Source organism: Brassica napus, chromosome C3 (genome assembly GCF_020379485.1).
Source record: "Brassica napus cultivar Da-Ae chromosome C3, Da-Ae, whole genome shotgun sequence".
In the NCBI taxonomy this organism is placed as follows: Eukaryota; Viridiplantae; Streptophyta; class Magnoliopsida; order Brassicales; family Brassicaceae; genus Brassica; species Brassica napus.
The window spans coordinates 47,772,174-47,799,584 of record NC_063446.1 but is presented as its reverse complement, the minus strand read 5'-3'; the positions used below and the strand labels follow the sequence as shown (position 1 = coordinate 47,799,584).

General features: G+C 44.4%; 2 non-coding genes across 2 annotated transcripts; both read right to left on the bottom strand.

The window, feature by feature from the left end:
- Positions 1–10,903: 10,903 nt before the first annotated feature.
- On the bottom strand, positions 10,904–11,010 carry LOC125584786. Its single transcript, XR_007321694.1, has one exon. It is a non-coding gene; the product is annotated as a small nucleolar RNA R71 (small nucleolar RNA).
- A 15,706-nt stretch (positions 11,011–26,716) lies between these two features.
- Positions 26,717–26,821, bottom strand: LOC125584827. The gene has a single exon (XR_007321734.1). It is a non-coding gene; the product is annotated as a small nucleolar RNA R71 (small nucleolar RNA).
- Between the last annotated feature and the right edge of the window lie 590 nt (positions 26,822–27,411).

Genomic DNA, 27,411 nt, shown 5'->3' with positions numbered 1-27,411 from the left:
CCGTTTTATACCCCTCCGCCAAGATTGGCAAGGGCTTCTTCATCGGTTAATGGTTTATCTTCCACCTCATCAACGGGTGCTGAAGCCATATATAATCATGACCCATTGGTGGATGCTCATCGGAGGTTGATTGGCGAGGTGTTCTTTCTCCGTACCCAGGTGCAAGACATGATGGCTTGCCGGGATCTGTTGGTTCAGAAGGTGAGGGTATCTACCAGATGGGAGCTCATGAAGGAATGGCTGGAGAAGCGGGTGGAGCACTGGGATCCTGAAGAAGAGTATCGCCGAAATCTGTTGCTGTCCGGGGGGATCGACCAGCAGTCGGGGAGTTTTTCCCGGGTCGCCACCCCGAAATCTATTGTGGGGTCGCGATTCTCGGAGGAACCTTCTTTCTGAGTGATTTTTCCTTGTTGTTTTTTTTAAGCTCGGGTTTTGTCGAATCTCTTTGTTCGAATAATGGCTCTTTGTAGCCCCTTTTGATTTTTTGGAATAACGGCTCTTCGTAATTTTCTTTTTATGCACCCTTTCCTATTGCTTTGCATGCTCTGATGGTAGTTCTTCGAATCTTTAAAAGGACCCTCCCCACCTGTTTCTCGGTTGAGGTGATACTCGTAGGATATGATCGCTCCTTGTTGTGGGAACCGAAATTTGCACCGTCGATTTCCGTATTCGGAGGAAAGTCAAGAAACCCTAACTTTCTCTAAGGTCCCGGATTCTCTGCAGGTGACCGAATAAATGCAGAAAATATGAAAAGATAACAAAATCAAATTTATAGAAAAGGTAGATCTTATTTCGAATCCGCGTAAGAGCGTTGCGATCATTACAAGAGATTATAAAAGCTTCGGCCGCAAGAGCTGTCAGCGAATTACCTAGTTCTAGCAACCAAAAACCTTAACCCTAGCTAAGTTGCAGCTCGATAACAAAAGAAGAAAAATATACGAAAAAGGTTTTGATTGATTTCGGACTGAACCTTATGAAAGACTTCCTACGTACCCCTTTCGAGGATCAAGCCGAACGTGTTCGATCCAGCTCGACCATCCGCCGAACTGGACTGGTCCAGCTCGGCATATGGACGAGCTGGTCGCGTGTTCGATCCTGCGCGGCCATCCGCCGAGCTGGACAGTGTGCTTTGTCCACCCTTCAATAAAACAGGCATAACTTATGCTACATAATGCTTATTGACGTCAGACTAGTGGCATTGGAAAGCTAACTCAAAGTCCAATCTTGTTTCAAAATATGGGCTCAATCAAACCATGGGAAGGTCTTCATCCATAGCTAAACATCTGACGCGTCTGTGCAGTTCTGCACCTGATCAAAAGGTCAGAACGAACGAGTTGGACTGCTTGTTAGGTTCCGTGATCCATTTCTGTCGAGAGTGTGTTGAGAAATCTTTCGTACAGAAACGTAATTTTTGGACGTTTATTACGAGATAACCTTTTTTGACCCCATTGTCGATAAAATAATTCTAGAACATCGTACAACCTTTTCAATAAAAATTATACGGAATTTATATTGCAATAAATATTTTTCGGGGACATTTAGACATTGATTCCGTCGCGACCGATTTTGACCCCAACAGTTAGCCCTCCAGCTTGTTAGAATTGTGAGCTTTTAGCGTGAGGTTCTAGCGAGTGGCTTGGCAAGTTATGCAAGTTAGGCGGAATTAATGGTTGAAAAGGTCTATCGTAAGTGGTCTTCTCGTTCTTCTGAGAGTGGAAGGCGATAAGATTGGGGCTGCGCCTTATGACGGCTGCCTACGCACCCTTGTTGAAGGGATCAAGCCTTTCGTAGCCCGTCTTGGAGTTAAGATTCTTATGACCTATTTTCCAGCGAGACCTTTAGGGTCTAGTTTATATGTCGTGTAGAGGTTATCAGACATGTAGCTGCCAATGGCATTTTATATGGGTGTAGAGGGAAGACTACGAGTTGTCATCTCGTAATCTAACTCTGCTATATCCGTGATCTGTTTTGAGAGTTTTCCGCAGTGCGTAAACTTGCGGGCTTTCTGAAGACGCTCGAATATTCGCCAAGAGACAAATTTTGGGATCTCGTATGAGGGTGTTTGATGCTATGCCTAGAGATGTTAGAGACCAGTGTGCTGGGTTTAGGGCAAGACCTTGGTCTAATCACGGCTTTAGGGGGTGCGATGACTACTTCGACTTACGTTTCTCGTATCGTTTTTGACCTTATTCCGTAAGTCCGCGATATGTTCTCGGCTTATGTGACTTGTATGGTAGGAATCAAGCATCTCTTGGAGGACAATTTTTAAGTCTCCCGAAGGTTCTCACCAAAAATTTGGATTTTTTATATAGCGCTATTACCCTTGTGTCGGGTGTTCGAGAGCTATCTCTACGAGATGGCTTAGTCTGTTTAGAATGTTGAGAGTTTGTTGTGATCAGCAACAAAATTATCAGTAGATATTACCGTTTTTGACTCTTCGCGAAGGATACGTGTTTGAAAAGATGTTAGTGCGTATGACTATTTGGTCTTCCAAGAAGGTGTTTTATCGAGGAAGGTATTTTTGTCGACTTCCGTAATCGGAGGAAAGTCAAGAAACCCTAAATTTCCCGGAGGTCCCGGATTCTCTGCGAGAGCCAACGACAAGTAACCGAATAAATGCGGAAAATATGAAAAGATAACAAAAACGAATTTATAGAAAAGGTAGATCTTATTTCGAATCCGCGTAAGAGCTTTGCGATCTTTACAAGAGATTATAAAAGCTTCGGCCGCAAGAGCTGTCAGCGAATTACCTAGTTCTAGCAACCTAAAACCTTAACCCTAGTTGAGTCGCAGCTCGATAACAGAAAAACAAAAAGATACGAAAAAGGTTTTGATTGATTTCGGACTGAATCTTATGAAAGGCTGCCTATGTACCCCTTTCGAGGATCAAGCCGAACGTAGTTCGATTGAAAGAGTAGAAAAAAGAGATCGAACTGTCTGTGCGAGTTCGTCTGGTAATTGGGTGCCAGTCATAGAAATATAACATGTCGAGAATAATGCCTAAAGTTTCTAAGTGCAGAGAGTTCTAAGTCTAAAAGAATTGTCCCTTGCCTCTTCAACCTCAAAGTCCTTATATACTCCTCCTAGAGGCGGTTTGCACTTTCCCTTTCTGCCCTCGGTCGAGTTTATCGCTACGCGGAAATATTCCATTTTCCTTCGATCTTCGTGTTTATCTTTGGAAACTTCACATTTATCCTCTGAATATGAGATTTATCTTCTCATGCAGAATAAAAGATAAACCCTCATAACGATTGGGTTGATTTCGTTTAAAATCGCGAGTGGGCTTCTAGACGCGTTCTGGACACTTTCGGGCCATTTTCTGGCTTAAGCGTTTTTGCGATTTATCAAAAGAGCGCTTCCGAAACGACGTCGGTTCCGAAGAAGGTTCAAATTTCTCGTATAGTGGAGGCAGTTCGAGGTGTTTTGTTAACCGTTGCCGTTTTATACGATCAATTCAAACTTCATACAAGACAACGAGTTATTGCGGTTTTAAATCGTAATGTTCCGACGGTGACCCTGATCGAGATGAAACAAGAGCATGTTCGATCCAATCCCGAAAGAGGGAGCTACGAGAACAGGACTGTGACAGCATGATCGTCCAAGCTCGGCCACCCGCCAAACTGGACTAGTCCAGCTTGGCGGATGGCCGAGCTGGTCGCGTGTTCGGCCCAGCTCGGCCATCCGCTGAACTGGACTGCTCCAGCTCGGCGGATGGCCGAGCTGGTCGCGTGTTCGATCCGGCTTGGCCACCCGCCGAACCGGACTGGTCAAGCTCTGCGGATGGACGAGCTTATCGCGTGGTCGATCCAGCTAGGCCCTCTGCCGAGTTGGACTGGTTTAGCTTGGCGGATGGTCGGGCCGGTCGCGTGGTCGATCCAGCTCGGCCATCCGCCAAGCTGGACTAGTTCAGCTTGGCGGATGGCCGAGCCGGTCGTTTGGTCGATCCAGCTCGGCGGATGGCCGAGCTTGTCGTTTGGTCGATCCAGCTCGGACATCCGCCGAGCTGGACGGTGTGCTCTGTCCACCCTTCAATAAAATGGGCATAGCTTATGCTACAGGATGCTGATTGACATCAGACCGGTGTCATTGGAAAGCTAACTCAAAGCCCTATCCTGTTTCAAAAGATGGGCTCAATCAAACCACGGGAAGGTCTTCATCCATAGCTAAACATCTGATGCATCTGTGCAGTTCTACACCTGATCAAAAGATCCGAACGAACGAGTTGGACTGCTTGTTTGGTTCCGTGATCCATTTCTCTCGAGTATTTTGCTCAGGAACTTTTGTCGAGAGTGTGTCGAGAAATATTTCGTACAGAAACGCAATTTTTGACGTTAATTTTGATATAAACGTTTTTGACCCCAACAATGTTTGCTTCTTATTGCCGATAAAATAATTCTAGAACGTCCTACAACCCTTCCAATAAAAAATATACGGTATTTATATTGCGAGAAATATTTTCCGGGGATTTTTAGACATTTATTCCGCCGTGACCGATTTTGACCCCAACAGTTATCCCCCTAGCTCGTTAGAATTGTGAGCTTTTAGAGTGAGGTTCTAGCGAGTGGCTTGGCAAGTTAGGCAAGTTAGGCGGAATTAATGGTTGAAAAGGTCCGTAGTAAGTGGTCTTATCGTTCTTGTGAGAGTGGAATGCAATAAGATTGGGGCTGAGCATTATGACGGCTGCCTACGTACCCTTTTTGAAGGGATCAAGCCTTTCGTAGTTCGTCTTGGAGTTAAGATTCTTATGAGCTGTGTTCCAGCGAGACCTTTAGGGTCTAGTTTATATGTCGTGTAGAGGTTATCAGGCATGTAGCTGCCGATGGCATTTTATATGGGTGTAGGGGGAAGACTACGAGTTGTCATCTGGTAAACTAACTTTGTGTGAACTCCTATATCTGTGATCTGTTTCGATAGTTTTCCGCAGTGCGTAAACTTTCAGGATTTCTGAAGACGCTCGAATATTATCCAAGAGACAAATTTTGGGATCTCGTATCAGGGTGTTTGATACTATGCCTAGAGATGTTAGAGACCAGTGTGCTGGGTTTAAGGCAAGACTAATCACAGCTTTAGGGGGTGTCATGACTACTTCGTCTTATGTTTCCCGTATCGTTTTTGACCTGATTCCATCCCACTTTAAAGTCCGTGATATGTTCTCGGCTTACGTGACTTGTATGGTAGGAATCGAGCATCTCTTCGAGGACAATTTTTAAGTCTCCCGAAAGTGCTGACCAAAATTTCAGATTTTTTATCTAGCGCTATTACCCTTGTGTTGGGTGTTCGAGAACTATCTCTACGAGATGGCTTAGTCTTTTTAGGACGTTGAGAGTTTGTTATGATCAGCAACAAACTTATCAGTAGATATTAACGTTTTTGACTCTTCGCGAAGGATACGTGTTTGAGAAGATTGTGGGAACCGAAGTCCACACTGTCGTTTTTCCGTAAAATAAGGAAAGATAGAAACTCTAAATTTCCCAGAGGTCCCAGATTATCTGCGTAAACACACAAAAACGAAAGAGGCAAAGCTAACAGAATATTGAAAGTAAATTGCACAGAGGCGTATTATTGATTGATAAAAGAACAAGGTTACAGGATTCGCAAGAGATAAGACGGGCAGCATTTCGCTAGCCAAGTTAGTCTTACAACAAGAATGAAAAGAGTCTAAGTAAAATCGAGCCGCCTAAATTCTATGTTTTCCTAAGCTAGCAGAGTTCTTCCAGGTCTAAAAAATCTCTCTCCCTCGCCTCCGGCTTTGGCTCCTCTTATATATCTTCCTATGTCGGTTCCCCCTTCCTTTCTCGTTTTTGTTTGAGTTTATCACTTTGCGGAAACTTTCCATTTTTCTTTGATCTTTGTGTTTATCTTCGGAAACTTTGCATTTATCCTCGGAACTTGACATTTATCTTCTTCTGAGTAATAAATGATAAACTGTCGTAATGACTGGGCTTGATTCTGCATAAAATCCTAAGTGGGCTCTTTGCGGCGTCCTGGACTCTTTCGAGCCATTTTCCGACCTAAACGTTTTTACGATTTTATAAAGGGAATGCTTTCGAAACGACGTCGATTCCAAAGAACATCCAAACCCCTCGTATAGGCAATTCGAGGTGTTTTACTAACCGTTATCGCTTTATACGATCAATCCGAACGTTTTTCGAGAAAATGAGTTCTTGCGGGTTCTGAATCGTAGAGTTCCAATGGTACTTCCGATCGAGACCAAACAAGAGCGAGTTTGATACAATTTTAGGACAGGAGCATTGCGGATGGCTGAGCTGGTCGCACGTTTCGACCCAGCTCGGCCATCCGCCGAACTTGACAGGTCCAGCTCGGCGGATGGCCGAGCTGGTCGCCCGTTCGGTCCAGCTCGGCCATCAGTCAAGCTGGACTGTTTGTTTTTTAGTTCCGGGGTTCGTCTCTCTTTGAAACTTACGCTCGGGAACTTTTACCGAGAGTGTGTTGAGAAGGTCTCCGCGAGGAAATGTGATTTTAAACGTTGATTTCGAGATAACCGTTTTTGACCCCAACAAAGATGTTAGTGCGTATGATTGTTTGGTCTTCCGAGAAGGTGTTTTATCGAGGAAGATATTTTTGTCGAAAAGCTTATTTTTCAAGCGTCTGCGACGTCTCGAGATACTGAAGGTTTGTTTTTCTTTTGCATGCCGCGTTTCGTGTTTGAAATGTTTGCGGGCTTGAAGATGTTTCGCGGTGCTGCAAGAGTTTAGTCTTAACCCTACATCGGAGAAACCTTTTTGGTTTGTCTGCGTATTTTCGCAGCAAAACCTGTTATTGCTGTTTGGATGCTAATAGTTTGATTTGCGATTGAGGAATTAGGACCGAGGGGTCGCGTAAATTTGTCCATGGGAAGAAGCGTTTTCCTTCATAGTGATTTGTGAAGTGCTGGCTTTTCGAGATCTATTTCGTGCATTTTTGAGGATGTTTCGTATTGCTCTGGGAGCTTTGTTACGAATTTTTCCTTACATGCCGCGTGTTATGGATATAACGGAGCGGGCTTAAAGTTAATTGTGGAATGTATCGAACTTGGTCGATTGTCGACAAGTTTAGGTTTTTTTTTCTGTTAACCGTTTGGTTGTTAGGACTGAGTTTTTCTACGAAGAATTTATCATATGATTTCCGACTGTGTGCTATACGATAATTATTCTCTCAATAGTCACACAACGTTTTTTGACAAATCGTAGCCGTTAAGTGATGGAGCGATGGTTTCTCAAATAGTTTGGCTTGGCTTGAAGGATGTGTTCACTCAGATAGCCAAGGACGTTGTAGGTCAAGGATTAGACCATGGTACTTTCGTGTTAACATTAAGGTCATGTTAGTTTACGATCGTCCTTAAAGGGGATGCCAAATTCGGGTTCAGACTTTTACTGGAAGGCGTAATCGACCGAAGGCCAAAGAGCGCTTGTCGAGATTGATAGGATAAGTTTGCTGGAGTTATCCATGTTAAGATGGCCGATAGTCATAGAAAACAATTCCCCGCTTTAGGTTTCAGTTATACGATGAATGTTTCGTATAATGTTACCTATAGTTTTATGAAAATTGATTCCTTTTTGTCTGAGGAAGACGTAGCTTAAGAGGTTTGATACATAACCAGTGCGGAGTCAGTTGCGGGATGATTGCCTGCTCGGATGCGACCGAGGGGAACGAAACGCATGTTGCCCCTTGGATTAACGCTTAACGTATTTGCCCCTGCCTTTCTCCTGGTCGTGTCTTCCTTAGTGGTTCGTCAAGGCATGTAGCCTCGGAACTGTATCTTTAGAAGCTTATAGATGCAGATACATTTGGGAACATGTAAGGGCGTGTAGCCTTGGAGGCTTTTAGAGGCACGTGGCCTTAGCTTCCTATAGAAGTATATCAGGTATATTTCCATGAGAAGCGGTAGGAAGGTGGTTGGAGCTTGCTTTTCTGCTTTGCAAAGCTGTTGATGGTTGAGACCCGCTCCCTTAGGAATTAGCTGTCATAAGATTGATGGGGCTTGTTGTTTGGCAACGGGTGCAACTGTGGCCTCATTGGACTTTTACTCCTTGTAAGGTGAGCAGCCATAGGCCCGGAGCCGGGGACTGGAACCTGAGATCAAAGCCTGGAGGCTGGAACCCGAAACCTGGAAGTTTGACTTTTCCTTCTGGGTGAGTAGTAGCAGGAACGTGAGTTTTGCTGCTTCTTTTCTCATTTTGTGTTGAATGAGTAGAGGATATGATGTCCAGCACGTCTTGGCTTAGAGTTAGCATTTCTCCAGCACATAAGCTGGGGAAGACATATTAATGGCGGGGGGGGGGGGGTGGGGCTTCTGAACCTTTCATCTTTCTCATATGGGGCAGAGTTACGAGCCTGGACACATTGGTTGCGTCCAGGGTTTGCTAGATTGATGCTAGTGGATTATCCATTGATATTGATGTTGGTGATGAATGCCCCCGGTTGAGAATATTGAATCCAAAGTTTGTAGAGGCATGCTTTGCAGTTGAGACCCGGGACCAGCAGGAACCAAAGACGGTAGGGATCTGATTTTTGGTTGAAACCTGGAACCAGCAGGAACCAAAGAACGTAGAGGTGTAATCCATGGTTGAAATCTGGAGCCGGCAGGAACAAAATATTGTTGAGGAGCGATTCTTGGTTTGGACCTGGAGCTAGCATGAACCAAATACTGTAGAGGTCATATTAGTTGTTAAGAGCCGGAGCCAGCAGGAACTAAAGATGGTAGGAGTGTGACTCCTGGATGGGACCTGGAACCAGCAAGAACTCATTGCTAGTTGCTGCGTCGTGCTACACTTGTTTGTATGGTGTTATCCTCCCTTGAAGAGGTGTTCTACAGCTGCGTAAGTCTTGGGTCTGATGAGAATAAGTCATTTCTTGCCCCCAGGTGGTTGGGGTTGAGAGATTTTGCAGGAATATGTGTAGTATCTCTTCCGCCTATCACATCATCACGTAGTTTAAAAGTGCCCCTCCTTCTACTGCCAAACTGTTAGGGTATTTTTGTGTACAAGCGATTCGTGCTCAGCTCTAAGGAATGATAGGGAAGGAGACATGTTGTCGTAGTGCTTTCTCCTGATTCAGTTGTTGATAAACCAGGAGATCTTGCTCTTAGGATACTGCCATATGGGTATAGGCCAATATATGTCGTTAGTGCCTTAGTTGCAGCAGGGGAGATTGTTCCTTAGGCAGGAGCTTCTTGTCAATAGTGAAGATCATAGGATCTTCTTGATCTATAGTCGATGGTTTCGACTACCAGGGGCATTCCTTGGGCGCCTCAGCGTGGATCTGTGGAAGGTATTTGGTATTTATAGCTTCAACCATTAGTGGGGATTGCCTACATACCTCTCGGAAGGGGATCAAGCCATTCATAGTTCATATTAATGGAGGCACGCAGCCTAAATGGGCACGTAGCCTTATGGGCACGTGGCCTAGTGGGCACATGGCCTAGATGGGTACGTAGCATAAGGAGCATGTGGCTCTGTAGTTCGTAGGAGTTATATGTTCTAGAGGGGGCATGACTGGAACAGATCGTAGGGTCGTCGATGTGCTACATCAAGCATGATGTCTCGGTATGCTTCAATGAGCATGATGTGTTCCTGCTGATGAGCTGCAGATCGTAGCCTGAGCCGATAAGGGGAGTTGTAGATGTGCTGTAGTGAGCATATATCTTCATATGATCAATAGTAATCGCAAGGATTCGCCGGTTAGTGAGCATGTCGATGAAGATGGTCTTCTAGGTATGAAATGTTACCTTGGTGGCTGTAGAGATGATGAGCTTGTGTCTCTCTCTATTGTGGACGTCTTGACCTCCCCTTTAGGTTTAACAAACCTATATTTATAGTAAAGGTCGTGCCTTTCCCTTAGAATTTGGAAATAATCATTATATCTTTAGATAATAGAATATTTTCATTTTTCTTAAGGGTGCCCATATATATTTGAATACTTCCTCTTTCTCCTTATGAAGATTCCTTCTTGTCTAAGTTGGTTACCTTATATAAAGGGAGATTTCCATTTATCCTAAGACAAGAGAAATCATTCGGCCTGAAAGCCGGAAGCTAGAGGAAAGACCCTGACCCGGGGGTAGGACCCCAGAACTCGGAGGCAGGAACCTTGAAGCTGGAGCAATCACTTCATGAAATATTTTCCCCCAACAAAGTTAATTGGTGTGCGTATACACTTAATATCAATTTGGCGCTGTTGCCGAGGACCAGCTTTTTACCATTATTTTTCGGTTATATATTTAGGCTAAGACCTCTAACTTGCTTTATCCTTTTTGTTCCAGCTAATGTTCCAGGTACATGACCAGTAGACATACTCGGATAAACGCACAAGGAGAATTAGTTATGTTTACCATCTAGGAGCTAGCAAGGTTAGAAAGAATAAAACGTCAACAGCCAAGGCCGACCAACACCACTATGGGTAACTACGACAACCAGGATGATCTCGCTGCCACAATGCAACAGATGCAACAACAGATGCTCCAGATGCAGCAGACCATCCAAGCTCAGCCGGAAGCTGCTCTACTCACCGCGCAGCAGCATCAGGAACAGTAGGAACAAGCTGCTCCAATCAGGCAGAGAAACCTTCCGCATAACTTCCCTACTACGCGCTCTGCCATTACTCCTCCACCCTGCCTCAGATAGGACTTTGAGATCAAGCCTGCTTTGGTCAATCTGGTGTAGAGAAAAGTGTTCACCGGTCTCCCGACAGAGATTCCAATGAAGCACATTGAGAACTTCGAAAGAGTCTGCAACTTTACTCGCACGAATGGCGTACCACCAAACTACAACAAATGCATGTTATTTCCATTCTCTCTTGATGGAAAGCTGCACGGTGGTTGAATTCTCTCCCCACTGGATCTCTTATTTTATGGGAACAGGTCCAATCAGCGTTCCTAAGCAGTTTCTACACGAAGGCGAGAACAACTGCATTAAGGAACAAGATCACCTTTTTCAGACAGCTCCCTGATGAGCCTTTTTGCGAGGCATGGGAGTGTTTCAATGACTACCGCAGAGAATGCCCTCACCATGGATTTGATGATATTACCTCTTGGGAATTTTCAATGATGGAGTAGACTGGGAATACCGAAGTGCTCTAAACTCTTCGAGCAATGGAGACTTCATGATTCAGACAACTGATGGAGCGTTTAAGCTGATTGAGAGCGACCACTCCCAGAAAGTCAACAGTGTCGAGAGCCAGAAGATAGATGAGCTGACAGGCAAGGTTGATCAGCTACTAAAAACAACCAAGGGAAAATCTTCAGCATGGAGGAGGCTATGGCTGGGCAGATTCAGAACACTCAAGAGGTTGCTCCCGATGCTGAAAAGAAAGGAAAAGATCAGCAAGGCTTCCCACGGAACTTTCAGGGTAAAAATATTGTTTTCAGTCAGGCACAAAACCAGTTCGTGGGTCAGAATCAGAATCAGAATCAGTAGAAGCCGCAGAGCAACCAGCAAGCTGTTCCAGTTGTCGGGGGAACAATCAACCAGATGACCTGAAGGGTCTGGGTATGATGATGCAACAGCTGTTGTAGGGTCAGCAGGTTCAGGCCAAGGCATTGAATCAGGTTACCACATACATCAACACCAGGATGGACAACATGTTCACCGATCTGAGTACAAAGTACGACACTGTTGCTAGCCACATAAGGAGATGGATGCTCAGATTGCTCAAACAGCTGGAAGTGTCAAGAGGAAGCAAGGTACCCTTCCCGGAAAGAGTGTGATTAATCCTTAGGTTGAGCATTGTAATGCAACAAAACTGAGATATGAGAAAGCTGAGGGAAAATAACCGGAGCAGCTGTTTGTTGAGACTGCCTTAGGCGCATAAGAGAGAACAGAGCACCGTACTAGCCCTAAAGCGACTACTCCCGACAATCCTGCAGAGACCGCCAGTTCGAGTCTATGTTCCTAAGTTTCCCTACCCAATTCCACCTAAACATCTGATGGATCCCATTAATGTAGGCAGCTGGTTGGGTTAGGAAGATGGTGGGAAGGTTTCGTAAAAAGATCTCATTTGAACATGCTTAGGAGATTAGGCCATTGCACATGTTCTTCAAAAATTGCAGAGAAACTTAAGAGGAAATTAAAGCTCTCTTTACTGAAGCGTTGACACCAGCACTAAAGGTATATCCTAAGGTTGATGACCCTGGAAAGTTTTCTTTTCCATGTTCCATTGCTGGAGTGGAATTCAAAGGAGCTCTTAGTGACTCCGGGTCTAGTGTAAATCTTGTCTCAAAGGAAATTTTTGACGAGCTGGGTATTGTTGATGTTGACCCTTCTCTGGTGACTCACGCTTTTGGAATCTCATCCACGGCAGTCCCTTATGGCACCATTTGCAATCTTCCTGTCCAAGTAGGGGACTGTATGCTCCATACTGAATTTCAGGTTGTTGAGATGAGCAAGGATCATGAGATGCTTTTGATCTTTGGAAGGTCATTTGTCATTACAGCGGGAGCAATCATCGACCTGCCTAATAATATAGTATCCTTCTCCAACATCAACAAAAAGGTTTTCTACAATGCTGTCCAGATCACAAATCTAATACGCCTCTTGCATCTCAATGGTTAGTGGAGAACAAATGATTTTTTTTCCTAAGAAGGAGTTTGGTGATAAGAGTGAGATCAAAGAAGTTCTGGATGGAGATTCTCACAATGATATTAAGGAACTCAGTGGGAATGCAAAGGTGAAAGAAAAAATACCAGGAGAAAAGGGTCAAGGGCGACCCTACAATGACTATACCACAGAAGTGTGATGAGAAATCCATTGTTATGAGGTAAAGTGTTAGGGTACCACTAAAGCTTTCTCTAAAGTCAGAGTTATTCTCACACATGAGCTAAAAGAAAAAGGGGAAGCTGCTGTAAAAGGGTTGTTGAGCAGAGTCTTGAAGCTGAACATGTCTGATTGTTGAGCTTGTTTAGGAACAAGCCCTCATGCTCAACCCGACTGATCCCTATCACCAAGTCAAGCTAGTGACTTAAACCAAGCGCTTGGTGGGAGGCAGCCCACCGGTGGGTGTAAATATCATTAGGATTTTCTTTTTTCTTATTTTTGGTTTTAGTTTATTGAGCCTCAAGTTAAAAAGCAGAAAAATCCGAGAGACTTCAAAAATTATGGGTTTGCAGAAACGGAGCAACCTGTCCTCTGAAAAGAGCGGCCGCTCCAGGCGAAGATGTGACGATAGAGCATGTAACATCCCCGATCCTTGCTACAGATCTTTGGAACGGGCCATAGGACGAGGGAACGTCCAAGCCGGTCAAAAGACTCAATGGCAAGCGTTCCATGGTCTGAACAAAGGGTTAATTCCGAGTAATGATTCAGACTTAGCCAAGAAAAGGGAAAAAATGAAGAAAAGGAGTTGGGGCGAGCTAAGGAAGAGTGGAACGAGCTGGACGAGCTGGGCGAGCTGGAGAACTGGTCGAGCTGTAAGTTGGACGAGCTCACTTAAGCTAGATCAGCTCGATCAGCTAGTAGACTGAGCTCAACCAGCTAGACCGACTGTCGGGTAGCTCAACTTAGCCGAGTGGAATGTTCACCGGTTGGGCGGGTTGGACGGGTTCGGGGTGGTTGTGAGTAGTTAGTTGGATCAGGTGCGGAGCTGGACTGGTCCGACTAAGCCTTGCGCTGTGGGAAACATGTCAAGCAGTTGGAGTTGGTTTCTGGCCGAAGGGGCGCGTATGGATAACTACCCAGGCGGTTTCCAAAATGTGCATTTTCGCCCATAACTGTTTCTGGCCGAGTTCCTTATAAATATAAGGCCTGTGGATCGATTTTGGGATATAGTTTCCCTAAGGAAACACAAAACTCGATCAGAAAGCAAAGGCAAACCGAAAGAGAGAACTTGGGCGTTTTAAAGGGAAGACTTAATCGGAATCAGGCCGCGAAGGCAATCCAACCATAGGATCTTGAAGATTGATCCGAACATGGTGGATCTAAGGGAGAAAGCAAAACAGACTGCGAATGGAACTCCGGAGCGCACGTCTAAGGTATGGACTGGATAAGCCATCGCCATGGCCTTCACGTGGATCCAAACGGGGCAATGGACGATCGGCCTAAATCAATTTCGTCCTTCAAATCCTTACTTGGCCTTTTCTTCTTTCTTATGTATGAACGATTGAGTGTCTTGGTCTTAGGATCGGATAATGGATCATGGCTTAGATCCGGTCCGATCATGCGATCTGATGCTTAAGTGTTGGATCCGATAGATCACAGATCATACCCGTTTGGCTTGATCGGGTTATGGCCGATCCGAATGGTTCAGTGAGTAAGACGGTTTGATCTAGATCCGCAAACTGAACTTGATTGATCTGGTTAAGCGACTGGATAAGTCGGATTATACTAAGGGGATTTTCGGGTTGAACTTAGAAACAACCGTTTATTGTTGCATGCTTTAGAAATTGGCTGGTTAAGTTATCGGATAGATACTTACGTTTTGTTGGTTTTAGGACAAGATGGTGATCGTGGGAAGGACTTGGCTTAGCCGTGAAGACACGAGGCCGCAGATGGATGGGTCGTTGGATAGACTAATTTAGGATCGAACATTGTAATAGCCTATAGTGCAAACTTAACAATTGTATCGAATCCTTTGTGATATAAATAAGGGAATCAGTTTATCTTTCAACATATTGACTCTAATAAAACACATATAGACTCTATCTTATGAATCTCAGAATTGTCCGAATTTGACTTAAAAATAATCAGACTTTAAGAACTGACTGGTCGGCCTGGTCAAGCAATGGTCGAACCTAAGGAACCTCACTGGATCAAGTGTCCGGGTTAGGGCACTTTAACTTAGTATCAGAGCATGCTTGATTCTAGGATTAGTTGGGTTATGGGGAAACCACTCATCTGGCTCGGGTCTCACGGTAACATTTTGCTTAGTCTAGGATGTATTATATGTTGCGGTGATTTCGCTAACATGTTCTATCCTCAGGCTGGAAAAAGCAAATCAACAAGGGGAAAGAAAGATAAGGGAGGAGGCAATCCATTGAACACAACTCCAATCGGACCTGAGATTGGACAGAACGCTGGGGAAACACTGATGGTTCAGACCAACCTTGTTGATACCGGGACTCGGGTGGAGGATGACCCTCTTAACCGCAACCTGGAACAGCTTGACGAGGAAGTCGTTGAATCCTCTAATGCGGAACGTCACTCGGCTCCGGCTGGTGGAGCGAGAGATGAATAGACAGGACGTAGACGCCGTCGGACCGCAGAGCCATCCATGAGGGATGTGCTAAACACCCTAACTGAGATGGCGACGCAGATAACGACCCTGACTCAGGCATTCACACCATTGGTGAATTCGTCTGTTGGGCAGTCGACTCGGATTCCTACGGCTATTCCTTTCGTCGGAGGAGAACGGGTCCGAGAAAAGGCCGAAGTGGTAGAGCTGGATCCAGAGCCAGTCTAGGCCGTGAAAAGGAGGATTACCTGAGTGTTTTGTAACACATAGGTCGTATGGGGACCAAACACCTCAAAGGTAGTACTGATCCAATCGAGGCAGATGAGTGGAGGAGCCGTCTGATCCAGAAATTCAAGTCTAATCACTGTCTAGACGACTACAAGAAGGATATCACGGTCCACTTCTTGGAAGGGGATGCGCACAACTGGTGGGTTGCTGTGGACAAGCGTATTGGAGGAAGCATCGAAAGGATTGAAGAGTTCGAGTAGGAGTTCAACAAGAAGTACTTCCCAGCCGAAGCATGGGATCGGCTTGAAGCAAAATTCTTGTACCTCACCCAAGGTCGCAGAACTGTGCGTGAGTATGAGGAAGAGTTCAACAGTCTCAGGCGGTATGTTGGGAAGGAACTGGATGATGAGACGGTGCAAGTATGTCGGTTCTTCTGCGGTCTAAGGGTGGAACTTCGGACACACTGCTCTGTCCTCACGTTTCGTACTGTCTCGGAACTTGTCGAAAAGGTTGCCTTGCTGGAGACAACTCTTGCTGAGGAAAGCTGGGTGAAGTCGCACACCCAACATGCTTTGGGAAGCAAGTCAAATGACCGGAAGAGGAAGAGAGAGCAGGTCGTTGAAGGCGGTAAGTCTTCGGGAAGTCGATCTGAGTGCGCCCAGTGCTGTAGGAGGCACAGGGGCGAGTGCGGTAGGAGGCACGGGGGCGAGTGCTGGAAGGCGATGGGAGCTTGCACCCGTTGTGGTAGCAAGGACCATGCGATCCAGAACTGTCCGAAAATGGACCAAGGGCAAGGAAAAGGTGACAACGGTAGATCCTGCTTCCATTGCGGAAAGACCGGGCACTACAAGAGGGAGTGATCGAAGTTGCAAGGAGAGTAGAAGATAAACCGCGCGGATGCGGACAGGTTAACCCATGGCAAGGGACATACCACAACACAGCGGGTTTATGAGCTTTCGAAGGAATCTGGCGAGTTTAGCACCTTCCGAGCGATCACTGGTACGTCACTTAGCCCTGACCTATTTCTATTATTGCATCATATTGCATGGAACATGGAATGGGTAGAGAACTCAGCCTGAATGATTGTAGGGACCTTGAGTATTGGTGGTGTAGATACACACGCACTTTTCGATTATGGGGCAACACATAGTTTTGTCAGCCAGGACAAGATTGGAAACGGAATGTTCCAGATGGAATGGGACTTGTGTTTTGGCATAGTGAATGCAGTCGGTGGTCAGGCCATGCATTCGCTAGGGCTGGTTAAATACATTCCGGTTGTGATCCAAGGCAGGAGTTTGCCTGTAGACTTGGTGATAATCCGCCTTAATAACCACAAGGTAATCTTAGGTATGGACGGGCTTGTAAGGTATCGGGCCACATTGGATTGCCATCGAGGGCGAGTCCGGTTTGAGGGCCAAACTGGACCGATCGCTTTCCAAGGGATCAGGCCGACTTTGGGTAGTTTGGTGGTCTCGGCAATCCAAGCAGAATGGATGCTTGAGAAGGGATGTGAAGCCTACCTGGAAACGATCTCCACAACCAAAGTCGGAAAGGGTGTAGGCCTTGGAGAAATTCCAGTGGTCAAGGAATTTGAGGATGCGTTCCAGGCCTAAGCGGGTTTACCACCTGACTGGTTAGATCCATTCACGGCTGAACTCAAACCTGGAACTGCTCCATTTTCCAAAGCCCCATATCGTATGGCCATGGCTGTAATGTCGGAGTTGAAAAAGCAATTAGAAGAGTTGCTTGAAAAAGGGTTCATACGGCAAAGTAGCTCGCCTTGGGAACCCCAGTTTTATTCGTCAAGAAGAAGGATGGGAGTTTCCTTCTATGCATAGACTATCGAGGATTGAATCGGGTCACGGTTAAACTGCTAGATGAACTGCTAGACCAACTAAGAGGGGCAACTTGGTTTTCCAAGATCGACTTGGCTTCGGGTAATCATCAGATCCCAATTGAGTGATAGGCCATGGATTTGACCCACTTTACCCATGGTTTATAGGTGTTTTAATAACTAATTATTATATTATAGAGTCTATTTAGTATATTTATAGGATCATGAGTGATTTGGAAGAAAATTATGATTTTGGAGCATTTTGGAGATATTTGGAGAAAGCATCCGAGCTGACCATCGAGCACGACCATCGGTCGATATTGAAGAAAAATAATCGATAGATGTTCACATCGTGACATCGATCGACGGTGAAGCGCGCAGAAGCCCGTTTGGTTCCAGCCGACTTAAAGCCAAAGTCTTCACCAATTCACAAGATTACCCCTGACGAGTTTTAACCTAATTATATAAGCTTTGCCAATATGTTAGAGGCAAAGTGGTGCTTTCTTGTTTTTACTATTTTCTCAGAAAATGGTTTTCTAGGATTTTTAGTGGATTGGAGAGAAGATCCAAAGAGATTTGTGATTGGAACTCCATTGATATCTATCTATTTATCTATGCAGTTTTTATACCTAATTGTTGTGATGAATTGCTTAGCCATGTCTCAGTAGTTCTCTTGTTAGATTTAGGGTTTAAATAGGTAATGAGGGATTAGCCCCAACTATAGATTGCTAAGTTGTGATATTCATCATTAGGATTGTCATTAAAGCCTGTTTCTAGTTTAGCTAGCTAGTAGGAGTTTGAGGTAAAGGTCATCACGTGCATCTCACCCTGAATCCATCCTAATTGAGTTAAGATTGCTAGAATAAGGCGAGAGATGATATAGGAAGCTAAGTGAGCACATTCAACCCGTGCGTTAAAGTTTGGCCAAACGCGTCGATCGATATTCTAATCGAATAATCGGTCCACGGTTAAACAAGTGTATCAATCGATATTCCTATAGAATCATCGATCGACACTTATATCTGGTCAATAGACAAACCTAGAAAGCGAGAGCCTATCGGTTTGTTTATGAGTGTTGAGCTCTATAATATCATGCATACAACTTGTTACGCATCTGTAGCATTAAAATCTTGATTACTTGAATTAAAACCCTAAGTCTAGCTACTTTTATCTAAGTACGAAAACACAAATCAAATCAATCTAGCAACTGCCTTGCTCACAAACTTGCAATTTTACATTTAATCATAATCAACCTAGCTTTATCAATCTGATTAGATTTATTAGGTTCCCTAGCTCCATGTGAATTTGATCCCTAAGTAATACGACTGAACGTCTTATTTGAGAGAGTAATTCACTCCTTAGGGTAATTTGAGTGAGATCAAATTAGGTGCCGTTGCCGGGGAGCTTTGATCGCTTGATAGATTTAGTCTGATTTAGTCTAGGTTATTTCTTAAAACCCCTTTCTGACACAAAATTTTTTTTTGTCTTTTCAGGTGCATGCCCAACTGTACCAGAAGCAACAAGGAAGTTCAACTGCTATTCCCATCAGATCCTGCAAGTTTGGAACGTTCAATCCTCAAAGGAAGATGCTCCTCATCGATCGACAACAACACCGGTCCGTCGCTCGATTCTCGTCAACCACCGTCGACCCAGACACCAGTCTCGTCGATCGACACTCGCTCACCACCGTCGACCGAAGACACTCTTCCGTCGAACAATATCTTCCACCTGACGTCGATTGATACTTTAGTCTAAACATCGACCGATACTGAGCTGTGAGACATGGTTGCGACTTTGATTCTTGTACGTGATGAGAAGGGAGACCTGCATGAGCAGGAGGGTCGTCTGTGTAAAGCAGCATGTCAGAGGATAGATGCTCTGGGGGCTGCAATCCCTGAGTCTGATACTGATGCTACATGAACTGCTCAACTTATAGATAAGGCTGCTCGACCCAGAACGTTGGCTGATTACAACCGTCCAGATCAGTTATATGCCAACAGATCAGCTATTGTCCTCTAGCTATCCAGAGAAGCAATTTGGAGTTGAAGCCGCAGTATTACACACTCGTGGGATAGACACCCTACTTTGCAAGCTCTTCAAGTACACACTTGCTGGAGAGGCTTCGTATTGGCTTAAGCAGTTACCACCAAGATATCTCACATCCTGGGCCGACATCAAGAACGCATTCATGCGTAACTTCTTTGATGAGGTGCGTGCTGATGACTTGAGGAGCACGATTGCTACATTCGCGCAAGAGCCTACAGAATCATTCAGAAGCTCATGGGTCAGATTCAAGTCTTATCAGAGGGACTGCCCACATCATGGATTCAATGAAGTACAACTACTCATTACTTTTTTTAGAGGCATCGCGGTGCAGTATCAGATGGCTCTTGATGCTTCCAGCGATGAGAACTTCAACACTAGGAATCCAAAAGAGGCAATGAGAGTTATTGAGAACTTGGCATCCAGCAACAACACAAAGAACACTAATATTCAGAGAAAGAGATCTGCAGCCATCCTTGGGAATGACCAGATGGATGAGGTTAGGGCAAAGCTAGACAGTGTTCGCAAGCTTCTCAAGAAGCAAGTTTGCTTAGTAGAGGATGCAGAAGCTGTAGACACAGAGGGTAGAGCAGAGGTAGAAGAAGATGTGAACTTCATCGGTGGAACCGGATTTCGAAGGTCTGGAAACCAGAATGGAAACTTCTATGGCAATGGCCAGAGGAGTAATTTCAACCAAAGTTCACAGTAAGAGAAACCCTACAGCAACAACTACAACAACAATAACAGGAGTTATGGAAACTCATCCTACCAGAAGCCACCACCACCTACTCAGGAGAGCAAGATTGAAAGAATGCTTGATAGGGTTTTTGAGGGACATCAGAGCATGACGGTGGACTTCAATGGGAAGATTGACTCTGTCTACAACAACCTGAACACAAAGTTTTAGACTTTGAGCACTCATGTGAAGAAGCTGGAGATGCAAATTGTTGAGACATGAGAAGCTGTTAAGAGGCAAGAAGCCTTAACAAGGAGAGTAAGAGATGATGTGATGAAGCACCACGTGAATGATATCATAGATGATGATTTCTGGCATATGGTGAAGCATGAGAAGCTGCAAGAAGGAGATTTCGAAGTAGAGTGCTCGCTGTGTTTCGGCGGATCGCATTGGTGTCAATCGACGCTAGACTTCGAACATCGATCGACGGATGTCAACCAGAACCGATCGAAAGCCTCTCCAGAGCATCGATCGACGACACCTGCAGAGTCGACAGCATCTTGCAATACCATGAGGATCATGACCCACGAGGAGTTCGCAGCAAGACACCCACATCCAGAGACCACGAGTACAAATTCAGAAGACGCAGAAGAGCCTATGCTTCTATGGGGAGAACCTTGAGGAAGAGAAAGGAAAAGGTTGCTAAGCATCTGAAGAGGGGAGCTAATGAGAAGGAGATGAAAATTTTTCGAAAGAGAGTCTTCAGGATTCCACTGGAGAAACCATTCAAGGAGGCCTACTTTACCCACAGATTGTGGATGTTCTTCAGAGAGACCAAGGAGACTGAAGAGGACATTAGGAGAATGTTCTATGAGGCCAGAGAAAAGATGAAGAAGAGGATTACACTAAAGAAGAAGAGTGATCCTGAGAAGTTTGCAATACCATGTACGGTGAAGGGTATTGAGTTCCCACATGCACTATGTGACACAGGAGCATCAGTCAGCATCCTACCTAGGGTTATGGCAGACCATCTATGTGATAACCCGCCCTTCGGGATAAAATGGTCGAGATCAATTAGTCGAGAAGATTGGTCGAGGATCAACTTGGTGGTCGAACCGCAGGCGAAAAAGATCGATCGGGAAATTTCAAAGAACGAGGTGGTCGAAGAATTGAACCTGAGTGAACTATGAGTCGAATAAACTGCTCGACCATAGTTAAATGATGTGTTAGATTGATCAGACGGACGTTTTGGAAGCATAACATTTTTGGAAGCACGACGTTTTAGATGCTTGACGTTTTAGAAGCATGACGTTTCTTCACCGCGAGGTTTTCTCCAAAACTTCGTATCAGCGGAATATTAAATCAGAGACATCATAAGTTGGAAGCAGGACGGGAATTAAGCACGACGGGAAGTAAGCACGACGGGATCGAAGCACGACGGGAAAACCCGAAATCGGGTAAAAAAACCTAATTTCGGTGCTAAGAAATTTTTCAAAGAAGCCGGAGGCTCGGAAAATATTTTCTGTCAAGGTCAGAAATATTTTGCAGTTTATTAAAAATATTCAGAGCATCAGAACGGGAGCAGAAAAATATTCGGGATTGATCGCGGGTCAAAAATTCACCGGAAGGATCGAAATTGCACAAATGAACCGAGAAGCTCGAGGTGTCTCAATTCATGAGTCAATGACGTGGTGTCAAGTGTTAGCAAGCTGAGTGTCAACCGAAGCACGACATGTCGACGTGCATGAAGCTGGAACATGTAGCATGACATGTATAAGCACGAGATGTCGCTGTATCTGCAACTGAAGCATGCTGATCGACATGTAGCAGGCCGTGTGTCGCGTCGCATGGACTCCAGCCATGAAGCAAGCCATCTGGACGTGGGTGTGTCACTCAGCATGTTACTGAGTCATGCAGCAAGACATGTGTGCGCCCGTGTGTCGCCACACATGCAACTGGATGCATGCGGGCTGACACACAGTCGCCTGTGTGGCTCGATATTACTTGTCGATGATTTCTATAAATATCCATGCCTCCCTCAGTTTCAGACATCCATTTCACACCAAAAGCAAAGTAAAAACGTGGGTAGAGAGAGAGAATGAAAGAAATTGAGAGATTTTAGAGTATGGTCGATTCTAAAGACCGATACTCCACCGAGAAGGCAAATTTTGGCCAATCGGCGATTCTCTACAACTGTGAGGCGGACGCTCTGTCCAAATCAATCCATCCACGCCAGTCAGATTCTTCTAAGGTTAAGTGGAGGTACTGTCCAGAGTTAGTTCAGTTCCACGGGTTCAGATCAGTCGAAGTTTTGCTCGATACTCCGCCGGGAAGTCCGAAGAACTGTCCAGAAGCTAAAGGAGGTTCTGTCCGAGTCCAGATCAGTCTGTCGAGGCCTGTCAGTTTCTTTATGGTGAAGCCAAGGTTATGTCCAAGTCAAGATCAGTCCAGTCCAGTCCAGTCAAGACGTCCCTTGGGTTTTGGCCAAGTCCTCTCTGATCAACCAGCTGCTCTCGCCTAGAACACTGTGAGTTGGTTTTGTGTGAATTTCACTTGGAATTTAGGGTAGATCGAGTAACATATAGATTAGAATGATCACGCTATTGAATGGTAGAGTCCTTAGGGTTATTTTATTTACGGAACTAGACTCAGTTTAGCAAGGGCTAAACTGAGATGAATGGAATTAAGACTGAGATAATAACCTGACTAGGACTAGGATGCATCATGATTTATATTCTTGCGTGTTGATATGGTTGAGTGCAGGTTCCCATTATCTTTAAAGATAGTGTCGTAGCAGGAGGCCGAACTATCTGGGTAACGGTTTGATTGAGTCGATTGATTGAGTAGATTTAATTAAATGTTTGCTCGTTTAATTAATCTTATTGATGGAGGTTAGTCATCTCTTGGTAAGGGAGTGACTAACTAGTTAAGTTGTTTAGTGATGATATTGTTGTTAGTGTTGTAGAGTTAGAGTGTGATGCCATATAGCTTGTGTGTAGCCCACCTTGCTAGGCATGTTTAGGGGATGATTATTGTTTCCTCGACCTCGTACCCAGCGGGTTCAAGGAAACCCCTTATTCGCTGGATCGAGAGCACTCAGAGAGACGGGGTCATGGCCTATAGCTGAGTGGTTACACGGACGGGGTAGTGACTGGCAGTGACCCGACTGTACTGGGGCTATCTCGCGGTGACCCAACCGTACTGTGGGCCGCGATCGTCGTGTAACAACCGGCAGTGGCCCGACTGTACTGGGGCTGTCGCGCGGTGACCCGACTGTACTGTGGGCCGCGTTCGGTTGAAAGTTCCTTCTCCTAGTCTTTGTGGTAGGGAGATAGGATATTGCCGAGGATGATGAGGAGGAACACGAAGTCACCAAGGCCCAGGTTAGAGTGTTGTGTTAGTGTGTCGTAGAGGGTTATGGAACCCTCGAGTTAATGTAGCACCCATATACGGTGTTACGAGTTAGATCGAGTCATTGGTAGTTACTATCTTATTATTGTTGTGGTTGTGGTTGTTGATTGTTTGTCTTGCAGGTTCTGACATTAAGTCCTAAGTCTGGTTTAGGTACCGGATTTGGCTTGGTGTGTATTTGGTTAGTGTAGACCTGACGTTGGCCTATATGTGTTCGAGTGATTGCTTGTGAAGGGTGGTGGATATTAAAGCTATGCGGTATCATTGGTTGGCCGATCATGTTCTTGTCTGATTGTTGGTCAACCGGTTAATAATACTTGTATAGTCTAAGTGTCTAACACTACATTGGGTCATATGGTTAACTAGGGATTGGTTGTTGACTTGTTTTAATGCAAGTTCCCGTTACTTGTAGCTAGATCATGGCAGGAGGCCAAGTCTAACTTAGTAACAGTTTGCTTAGCCTTAGCTTTTATTACATGCTAGGGCTAGATTGATTGTTATTTTGGGTTGTCTGGGTTATAGTCTAGGTTGCGGGTAGAGGCCGCCAGCTCACTGAGTAATACTAGATTACTCATCCAACTCCGTTGTCCTTTTTGCAGGTCACTTTAGGTAAAGATGATCGGAAAGCTCGGTGCTGGACGTTAGGACCGCCGGAGTAGATTTCATGCCTTTTGTAAATGGTATTGTGTTATGTGTTTTGTTGGCTCGATTTGGCATTAGGCCGGGCCCAGTCTTGAATTATTCAATGTATGAATATTTCCTAATCAATAAAAGTAATTGTTTTATATGCGTTTTATGAGTACTCTGATATTTGACTAGTCCGGTCTAACACAACGTTGGGTCATAGTACGGGTTGAAAAGCCTTAGGCCTTGATCTAACGGAAAACACTAACTCTAGGTACGGGTTGCAAAGCCTTGTGCCTTGACGCAGCGGGACGAGTTAGTGGATGAACTGGTCGAGGTCGTGGAGTAAATTTTGTGACTCTGACCGGATCGTCTCTAACCCGTCACGTAGCGCTTCTGGACCATGGTGTTGGGTTGGACGGTCAGTCATGTTCTTGTTTGATTGTTGGCTGGCCGGTTAGCTTATTCATCTCTAACCCTGGGTGTGGGACGGTCGATTGGTCATGTTCTTGTTTGAATGTTGGCCGGTTGGTCGACCATATGTCTAGGACGGTTCGGGGTGTTACAATCTAGGTCTGAAGGTGGAGCCTTCCAAGGAATCGTTCACTTTTGTGTATTGTTCTCAGAAGAGCTCAGGAGGAATTGTGAGAGACTGATAGACCATGGATTTTACCCATTATTAGCCATGGTTTATAAGTGTTTTAAGATATATTTACTACTATATAGAGTCTATTTTGAGTAATTACAGGTTCAGGTACTAACTGGAAGAAAATGATGTATTTGGAGCTATTTGGAGACCTTTTGAGCTTTGCTGGACGGTCGATTATTTATCTGAATATCGATCGACGGTTATCAAGAAATATCGATCGATTATGAGCTCTTCTCATCGATCGACGGTGAAGCCACCCGAGAGTTAATGACAAAATTAAAAGATTGCAAGTTTCACAAAAGTTTCAATAATTACATTTTAAGTCCCTGACCGCCTGTTAGTCTATATTATCAGGGTTTTGTATCATTTTAGAGGCGGACTTGCCTAGAGACCTTTTAGACCTAGTTTGGAGAGAAGCAAGAAGCCACCATTGGAGAGGGAGAGCTTAGTATTGGAGGAGATAGATCTAAACTACAAAACAGAGAAGATCTTGAACTCTCTTGCTTTCATTTACTCTATTGCTTACTCTTATTATTCATTTTATTTAAGTGTTATTCAGACCATCATAACCATGTACCTTATGAATATGTCTGAGTAGTCCTTACTGTTAGATTTAGGTTTCACAATAGGTTGATAAATGTATTACTGTCTCAAACTGTTATTAGGGTGTTTAAAAATATAGTTCTTTCATCTAGTTGTTGTTAAAGCTAAGTTTAGGATTGATCACCCTTTAAACTTAGATCTTAGGATTAATTGAGATCAAGCCATTGCTTGACTCAATACCTGAAAATAAACTAGTATGATCTAACTGACTAGATACAGACGAGAGTGGATCTAGTGAGTTAGAGAATATAAATCAAACCTGTTCGTAAAGCTTTCTGGAAGAAGCATCGATCGACGCATTAATAGTTCTGTCGATCGATATTTTGAAAGGTGTATCGATCGATGTTCTTAATGAATCATCGATCGACACTTTCTCGCGATTAACATACGATAGTTGAAATCCGAGATCCAGATTAGATAATCAGATTGATTATATCTTAGTTTGAATTCAAGAACAATTAATATCAATAAACCCCTAAAAACCCAAATTAAGTATTTACTTATCATACCTGAGAATATACCTGAATCTAGCTATTCTCCCAACTGTTAACAACCTCAAAACAAACCAATCGAGCAATAACCTTGTTCACCAATTCATTTGCTGCTTTAAAACCCATAAACCAATTAATCTAGCCTACTTTAAAAACCATAATCTATTGTGTAATCCTAGAGTCTCTATTTATTCGATCCCTAAGTACTACATCTGAACCTCTTATTTGAGAGAGTAATTCACTCCTTAAGGTAATTTGAGTGATATCAAATTTGGCGCCGTTGCCGGGGACTCTTTCTTATTACCGTTAGATTAAGTTTAGAATTTAGTCAAGATTTTGTTACTGAATTTGTTAAAAGTTTTCCTTCTTTTCCTGCTGACACAGGAACTTAAAGATGGAAGATATGGATTTCGGCCGGACATCGATCGACGAAATGACAACAACATCGAGCGACGAGTCGACAGAACAATCGATCGACGCTACACATCAAACATCGATTGACGCTACACATCAAACATCGATCGACGACACCCCGCTGGAAGCAGGTAAGTTTTCTCTTACCAATAATGCTAATGAGGGAGTAGTCCTAGGAGAGCCTAAAGGTCAACTAAGCAACACAATCAACCAAATCACAAATGAACAGGGGACTGCAATCCCTGTTAAAATTAATTTGATCTCGAAAAGAGATCATGAAACAAAATTGCCTCTGCAAGACTATCCAAAGATGATACCAAGAAATCCGGGGTGAGCCTCGAATACTTATTCTTAGTACGTCAGAATCCTTTTCGTGGAACCATCTCAGAGCACCCACATGATCACATCGAGTATCTGGAAGATATGATGGATGACGAGTACAATCGCTTTAAACTCTTTTTCATTTTTCTTAGAAGGCGACGCCAGAAAATGGCTGGACCAACTACCAACAGGGTCTTTGACCTGTTGGAAAGAAATAAGGAATACCTTCATTAACAACTTCTTCGATGAGACGCGTTACTGGGATGCAAGGAAGAAAATCTCCACTTTCCGCCAAGATCCTTGAGAATCATTCAGAAACGCTTGGGAGAGATTCAAGAGTTACCAGCTTGAATGCCCCCACCATGGTTATTCGGAACCGCAGCTCCTTAATACCATTTACGGAGGTATTAACTTGCATTACCAAATCACGCTTGACACAGCCAGTGAAGGGAATTTCAGTACCAGGAACCCTGAAGAAGCGAAGCGTTTGATCAAGAATTTAGCTACAGGTAGATCCTACGAAATGATGGACGTAGAGTGAGGAAGGAGAGTTGACTCAATGGAAGGGCCACAATTAGCCAAGATCAAAGAGTCTATAAACTCACTCCATTATGCTCTAGAGGAACAAAACCAATTTGGGATTTATCAAATTGACGATGATACCCTTTCTGAATTGGAACAACATGTAGACTTCGTAGATATTCCAACCTTGAAAAATAGGTATCCTATCCCTAACACCGATAGTTTTACCCAAAATTACGATGCTACTGTTGGATCACGCCGAGGCAAAGCAAAATTTAGGTTAAACCAAGCTTTCACGGAAAATCGCAAAATGGCCACTGACCTGAACGGATAGATAGACATAGTCTACAGTGAGCTAATGAAGAAGTTTGACGCTTTAAGTGAACACATTAAGAGACTGAACGGTCAAGTCGCGGAAAACGCGACCGCCATCAAA